Source organism: Gymnodraco acuticeps, unplaced genomic scaffold (genome assembly GCF_902827175.1).
Source record: "Gymnodraco acuticeps unplaced genomic scaffold, fGymAcu1.1, whole genome shotgun sequence".
Lineage (NCBI taxonomy): Eukaryota > Metazoa > Chordata > Actinopteri > Perciformes > Bathydraconidae > Gymnodraco > Gymnodraco acuticeps.
Window position 1 is genome coordinate 3,118,149 of NW_022990270.1, and position 7,968 is coordinate 3,126,116.

Consider the following 7,968-nt stretch of genomic DNA (forward strand, 5'->3'; position numbering starts at 1 on the left):
GTAGAAATATGGTACCTTCCAGGCATAAAAGCAATTTTATTCATAAAGAAATTAGTTTTTTCTTTTTCTTCCTGGGGCTACAGCAATATATAAGAGTGTGTTATTGCCTGGTAAGGACCAACAAGTACATGTAAGAGGGCATTCCTGAAATAGAAGAAAAATAGAAGCTAATTTAAAAAGTACCCAAATGTTAAGTTTATGGCCATAAAACCTGAGCTTATGGCAATTCTTTATAGCATTATCAACATAAGAAAATTGTTAACAGTAAAACAAATTAAACCCTTACAGTATTTACTGAGGATTAGCAGAAGCTATACTTTTTAAATTAAATGAGCCCTGAGCCACATTGCATGTTTGTGTATAAACTCATTTTTGTAATCTGCTGCCGTGTTGTAAACAGCTACCATGTACTGTAGACCTATACTTACATTTAAATTGTATATAATCAATATGTTTAAAAGTGTCCTCTTGTAATGTTTTCCCATTGAGAATAATGACAGCAGTTTCCCTTTAACAAACAAAGATAGCAAGCAGTGGAGCAACCAGCAGCTAATGCTAAAGAGCCGTATATTTCTTTCAGAATCTGCTAGAGACTGAAAACAGAGCTAAAAGGATGTCGAGCAAAAGAATCCTGCATCCTACAGTATTTGGGAACGTGTGGAAACAACATTGTATGAAATCCTCCTCTTCGTCTAACACAAGAATTGTTGTGGTGGTTGTTGTATTTTTATTTTGAATTAAGCCGCAGCTTATTTTAGGCCGCTTTGGATGAGTGGGCTGTCATTGCATGAGAAATCACTTTCGTTATCGCTTTTTGTGGTTGACCTGGTGAAGGCAAAAAAGAGGGTTTTGTTCTTTGTTTGTATAATCTGGAATTAATAGGCTGACTGTAATACTTATTGTCATGTGTAAATAGAAAATATATATTCTGTCTTGATGTCAAGGTATGAATGAAGAGAATGCTTTCAAGCACAAAGATATTAAGTGGAAATGATACAAACCAGTGATGGAGACACTGACGAAGCACTCCTCAGATCTGGCTCGTTTGAAATTGAAAATGTATTTCAAGTTGAGTTACATTTCAGGGTCAAGGTCAGTTTCTGCTGGCTCCGGTACCTTTCCTAGCAAACAGCAAGGTGCAAATTACGCTGGTTTACTTCATAAGCTATGATACGTTCTGTATTGTGTCTGTGCTGGGTTTTCGTTTTGATTGTAAATCATTTTAAAATAATTTCATAGACTTAGAATCTGCAACACAAGATGCCTCCTTATCTAAAATAAATATGAATCAGGGTAAATGTCACTTCAGATCATATGCCACTTATTGCAGAATAATGGGGATTAAATGCTGATATTTCACTTATTTATTTAGTCCTTTCTAAATTACAGTTAAAATGGAATCAGTGTATTTAGAAGCAGTCTATAATCTGTTATGTTTAACTCAGATTTTTGGTTTTGTACAATCAAAAAGGAGTGTGAAATATATCACATTCAAACCAGTCTAATATGAAGGACTAATTGATCAAAACATTGTTATAATTACAATAATTGTGGTGATCTGGGCTCATTACCCCCCTTCAGGATGCGGGAACTTGTCCAATTGAGTGGGTGCTGACAGAGCCAGGCTTTGCCTTTCCAGACTTCTAATTTCTTGGTGCCACATGTACATCATTTGTCTTAGACAGAAATCCATTTTGAATGGAAGGCTTTCATTAAGTCATCCAATAATGAGCCTGTTTGTCAAGTACAAATGCCAGGGTGCTTTGGGAAGTCATTGAAGGGCACATTTTCCATGAGGCGTCAATATGCAGCTCTGTACATTCAATACTCAAAAATAGGAAAATCCAATATCGTTCTCCCGAAGAGTATAACCTGAAATTAAGAAAATGGTAGGATATTTGCATATAGTGTTAGTAAAAGTATTGTTCTGCAATGCAAGCAATTCCCAGTTGTTTTACTTGTATTCTTACTTACATCTAGCAGATGCTTTTTTGCTTTTTTGTCTCACCCCAGTTAGTTACAAGTTTTACATTTTTAATTGACCCCCCCCAGGTCTACTCCCATGTAAACAGTCAATTTGCACTGTGATGGGTTTCTACCCCATCTGATCAATACACCGTTCCCAGCAGGGTCTCTGACACTGTCTGTCAGCAGGTCATCCTGTAGCAGTGATAACACAGCTTCGTTTTTCTCTCTGTGTAATGGAAAGGCCACACGCCAAAGAAGTAATTAGCCTGTTTGACGGTTAAATGTACAAAGGGAATGTGTTCAAGACAAGTCCTGCTGATGGAGGATTTGTAAGAGTCCTAACCTCCTGCTGCATGAAGACAAAAATTCTTAAAAAGCTTAAAGAAATGTCCCACTTGCATTAATTGACAGAACATTCCACTACCTCCCTTTACGTCAGTATCACATGCTGTCCTTTGAATCACGTCACTGTCTTTATCATTTGCTGCTTTCTATAAAACTAGAAAGGTATACTAGAATAGTGCAGATAATGATGTACAACTATATATTAGTTTCCCAACATCCACACAACCACACCCTTGGGCAGGTGAACAGTTTGTGCAACAGTCTCCACTGCATCATGGGTCGATGTAATATATTAGGCCTCTGAAATACAGGGGAGACAGCAAGCCCAGACGTGATGTGCATGCAATGGAAGTTTGCAACAGAGAATGTCCTGAATTATTTAATACCAAACAATGTCTGGGTGTGCACTGAGGATAACAGTTCATTTAGGTAATGCATTTTTCCCACAACCAAAGGATGAAAATAAAAAGCCAAATTGTCTACTCTTGCAAAAATATTGCCAAGTGTAAGAAAGAGGTGTTTATTTAAATGTAGCAATATCAGATTTTAAACGTTAAACATTGATGGTCACATGTTTTAATGAGTGGGGGTTCATTTGATCAACCACATCATGATGAATGATGCATATAACTTATATTTATTTGGCCTTCTAGATGGAAGAAAGAGCTGTTCATGGAAAGGTCTACCTCGCCTCCAGCCTCAGGTGGAGTACAGGGTCCCGTATATTTGTGAGACTGGCTGAAAAAGCTATTTAGTGCTATTCCTGTGCCATTTACGTCTAGCAGGGCATCCCTAACTGAAATAAATTATGTTTTATTCCTTGGGCTACGCTTGCTCAGCTAGCCATGCTTTACACCGTAAACAAGCCACCAGGCGCAATAAATCCAAAACTAAGATTTATTTCCTGCACAGACAGCACAATCCTAATCTATCCTAATACGCAATCACGGGATATCAGTTTTGTGCTGTTCCCAGAGAATCACCACACGGTAAAGATGCCGTGTGAATGAAACAGATAAGTGTGTGTGTGTGTGTGTGTGTGCCCAGCGGAGTTGGTTTAGATGCTTTTTGCATTTAGCCCTTTCATGTAGAAGAGCAGCCTACCCAGTGTTGTCTCCGCTTAATGCCTGCTCCCAGTGTAACCACGTCTTCAACGCCTGCTGTAAAACACCAGGGGTTCCAAAAAAGTCATTTTCCCTTGCTTATGGTACAAATTTGCAAGCGTGAGCATATTGTCTTGCTTCATAAGACAGCAGTCAAACCGCATTTTCCAAGTGTCAGTAAAATAATTCAACTCATTAGGCTTCCAAGTCTTATCAGTTGTTTATGGGATCTCAAGAACCAGAACTTTATTGGTGGGTGATTCCCTCAGGCACTCCCTGCCTTTTATCTGAGCCTGTATCTCTGTATCTTGTGCTAAGCTTACTGTCATCAAGGAGCCCTTTCTCATCTCCATCCACAGTAGTTATCACTGTCCCTATTAACACAGAGCACCAGTGAAGAAAGCCAGCCGCCTCCAACTGATCTTATCAAGGTCATCCCCAAGATAGCGCCAAGGAAAATAAAACAGATAACAGATCTTCCATAACTTAATTAGCTTTTTATCACACAATGCAATTACAAAATTGTCAAGTCGTTGGTGTAAGAGGCCAGTAACACTTTGAAGGAACTAACAATAACAAAGCGGTCAATGCCACTGGGAGAGCGATGGCCCTTTTCGCCTCTTCAGCTAAAGGCTGTACATCAGTGCTGAGGTTAAATCAGATGGAGCAACGTGGTTTATTTAGCATCCGTTGAGTAATAGTAGCCCAATGCAGAACATACCATTCTGGGGCCAGAGCACCCACTGAGATGCTGATAAGAGAGATTAATGGTGTTGTCTGAGTGGCTGGCATACGATCAGTGCTTGAGCAACCCAAATGTGTCTGCTATCTAAAGCATCTGTATCCCTGCGAAGCACTGAGCTGGATGAGGCAAAAGGACAATATGTCACATGAATAAATAAAGCGACAAGAACAGGAGGGTAAAACAGCGCCGTGCCCGTACATTCTGGTCAATGCACAAAACCTGCATTAAGCCAACAGATGAGAATGAGACAGAGAGATGGGGCGAAGGGGTGAAAGAAAAGGTATAAATAAATCAAAAGGTTAAGCAGAATAAACAGAGAGTTTGGGTCACAATCACACTGAATATGGAAATATTTTTGTAAGTGTGCTAAAAATTTGCATGGAAATTGCATTTTGGTTCCATGCTCTATTGTGTGACAGTGTATTTGTGTGTATGAGGCGGGTACGGGGGTCTATTATCGGAGTTGTAATCTCACCACGGTAGAAAATCACACTGTGGGTTGAGGAAGTGATCTGTTTTTTCTCACATGGACCGTGGAAGTGCGCCCAGTGCGTTACATTGGAAAAAACAGTAGCGAGCAGTGAATGATGAAACGCTGTCATTTGAAGAAGAAATCGTAGTTGCAATGTCTTTCTTGTACGTCATGTCATGTAATACTATTACAGCAATAGCTGAATGTTAGAGAAGGAATATTGGAAAATATTGAAAAAGGAAATATGCACTTATGGTAATCAATTATATATATTTATCATAATGCAGGCTCTCCGTGTACCAGTCACTATTCCGATACATGTAATGTGATATAAAGTGTATTTCCCCGCTCCAGTGACTACGTACATTTAAAAATAAAAAGGTACAAACCCGGAACATCTCCATTGTTCAGTGACAGAGGAGAGAGAGAGAACATCATTATGCTGGTTGGTCTCAGTGCCTGCACGGCTGAGTTTCCTTGGTGACTAAAAAGTCCAGGCTAACCTAATAATTCCTCACACTTTGTGCTACACTGAGCTCCCATGATTTCCTCAGGGTCAGAAGCAAATGCTGACTGCTGGGAACACTGGCCAGCTAAACAACATCTGGGCTGGCTGGAGAGCCATTCCCCCACAACAATGAATTTGAAAATGTCAGCAGAGTCAACTGAACTTCTCTCAGTCAGACTTATTGGAATGACGTCACTAATTTTCCAGACACAGCATCCCACAGTTATTCGTCTTATGTGTTTTAATATATGTTTTAATTATGCTGGTGTTATAATCTCAGGGTCAATGTCCCTTAATCAGATTATCTAATGCATAGTTTCATTTATTTAAAAAGACGACTATTTCGTGTCCTTATTTTCCAACGTCCAAAACTTTGATGGGAATATCCTTGAGTTAATAAAAATGCTTGTCTGAGATGCTTTCAGTTATTCATGTGCACTCTAAGCGTTTACATTTCACATAAGATTGTGTCTCTAAGGCAACGAAGAAGCTGCCCTCACGTATTGGTCGAGGTTCTTGGGGCTGAATGCAGCTTGCCTGCTACTATTCCATAAAAAAAACCAAAGTATGCAACATGGCTTTTGTTTGTTTCTTTACTACTTCACAAAGTTTGGTCAGAAAAGGTATTGTTATCTGTGCTGACCAGCCTTAGATGTTGACATGTTGTTATTTAAGCAGTGGGGGATATGACCATTCCTTACCCTTTTTATTGTACAACAAAGTGTTTACACATTGCTAATGTTTATTTTCATGTATCCAAGAAGGGACAATTGCATAATTGCCATGAGCACTGGCACCATCATATGAAAGTGCCAGATTAAACCAGGCTAATATTCATCTGCAGAAAACATAAAAGAGCACAGAAAACAGCATATAGGTATCATTAAAAGCCGAACACAAACCCATTACACATAATATCCAATTTAAAATTAACAATTGAAGGGCATTGGCATAGAGACATATGCAAAAATAGTCCTTAATTTCCAAGTTGACAATAATGGAATATGCTACAAAGCCAGTTCATTTGGACACATCAGGTATCAGCGGCTTTACTTGCTCAAAGAACCTGAGAGAATCACTGTTTCTGTGTAAAAGCACTTTCTTGTTTCTGCCACTATCTTGGATCCAAACCTTGCAACTGTTATAATTAAAGTGCTAGTTGAACTGATAAGAGACTGTCCCACTGCCACTGGCAGGAGCTTTGTCAAAGATTGATCTCCACTGTATGGAGACCTCCGACGGGACATTGGCAACCCTTGAATGCTCCTGATTGATCACACCCAAATGATAACAAAACCTTCTCTTCAGCGCTGTAACTTCCAGTAGTCATGGTGAGGTTTAGATTTAGTGTACATTAAAAGCTCGGCTATGTTCTTGAAAATCTGCATCCTGCTGTGTAGTAGATAATTCAAAGCCAGAAAACGGTATGCTATCGATCTGAGGGAAGTCTATAAGTGTCCTCATCAATACTTAGCAGCTGTGCTGCACTCAAGATGGTTTACAATGGTGTTTAGATTATGTTTTAAGCGTACATGCGGTAGCCAAATCGGTGCCATATCTATCAGTCTCTTCCATGCTCTGTGCATCCATTGAGGGGCCCTGATTACCCTGCTGCATTATTCATAGTCAGCGGGTATTGGTTGACTGTGTGAAGAAACAGGGTGTAATTTAAAGGGCGGGGAACAGAAGCTTGGCCTGTCTTGGAGTGCAGCCTTAGGAGCGTGTTGAAATGAAACCACCCTTTTTGTGATCTGCCTCGCATTTATCAGCAGGATTGCTCTAATGGGGATGTCATTGGAGGAGGAGAGAAACTGTCTCACTGGGCTTCAGAAGAGGCACCATGATGGAGATGGAGAGCCGTGTAAAGATTAGCCATATCTCCAAATGAGACCTCTAGTCATAGTAAAAGAGAGAAATTGTGTTTCTTAATCTGTGTCCTATTTATCATATTACCCTAATGGCTGTATTCAGGTCATTCAGGCTGATGGCTTCACTTAGTAACTGATGCATGATCAGTCATCCTGAATGTCCAGTGTAGGTTTCAGGGTGATGACGATGACAAATTGATTTGTGATGGTGGTACAACCAATACAATATGACTGATTGAAGAGAGCAGTGAGACCATCACTGCTTGCTAGAACCTTCCTACTGTTGTACAGTGACCTATAAGTTGTTTTTGCTTTAAATTGCCATCTCAGATCAAGAATGTCTGACTTTTTTAAAGGCGAAACATAGGTGAAGCTCAGGAGGGTCAAATAAGGGGCATCCACCTCGGCTGACAGAGACAACTGTCAAGCCGCAAGCGAGCACTGATGGGCTAAATAGACTGCAATGTCTCGTTTAGAAGTGGTGTGAATTCATATACATTTAAGGGAAAGATTTTAATCTCCCTTTTTCACTGCGGACATTTTGGTGGGGGATAGAGGGAAAAGCACAGGTGTTACCAATAACCTTAACGATGGCTACGTTCAATTCAAGTGTCTCAATAAGCCGTGACACTATAATTACACATCAAAATGTCTTCTGTAAAAAAAACGCCCTTTATTGCATCTAGTTAAGTTTAAAAATGCCTGCATGCAAACAAATTATCAACTTCTATAACTGAATTTCAACTTGCACATATGGATACAAAAAGTCCGGTAGAAATAATTAGTTGTTAGCAAGGACACACAGCAGCTAAATACACACAAATCAATCAGGCCAAACATTTGCAATTTGTTTAGTCTGAATACACCTCAAGGCACGTAAGCATTAACTTCAGCACTTAGAAATACTGTTTGCTGCTTGATACAGCAAGACACATAGACACAAGCAAACACACACACAC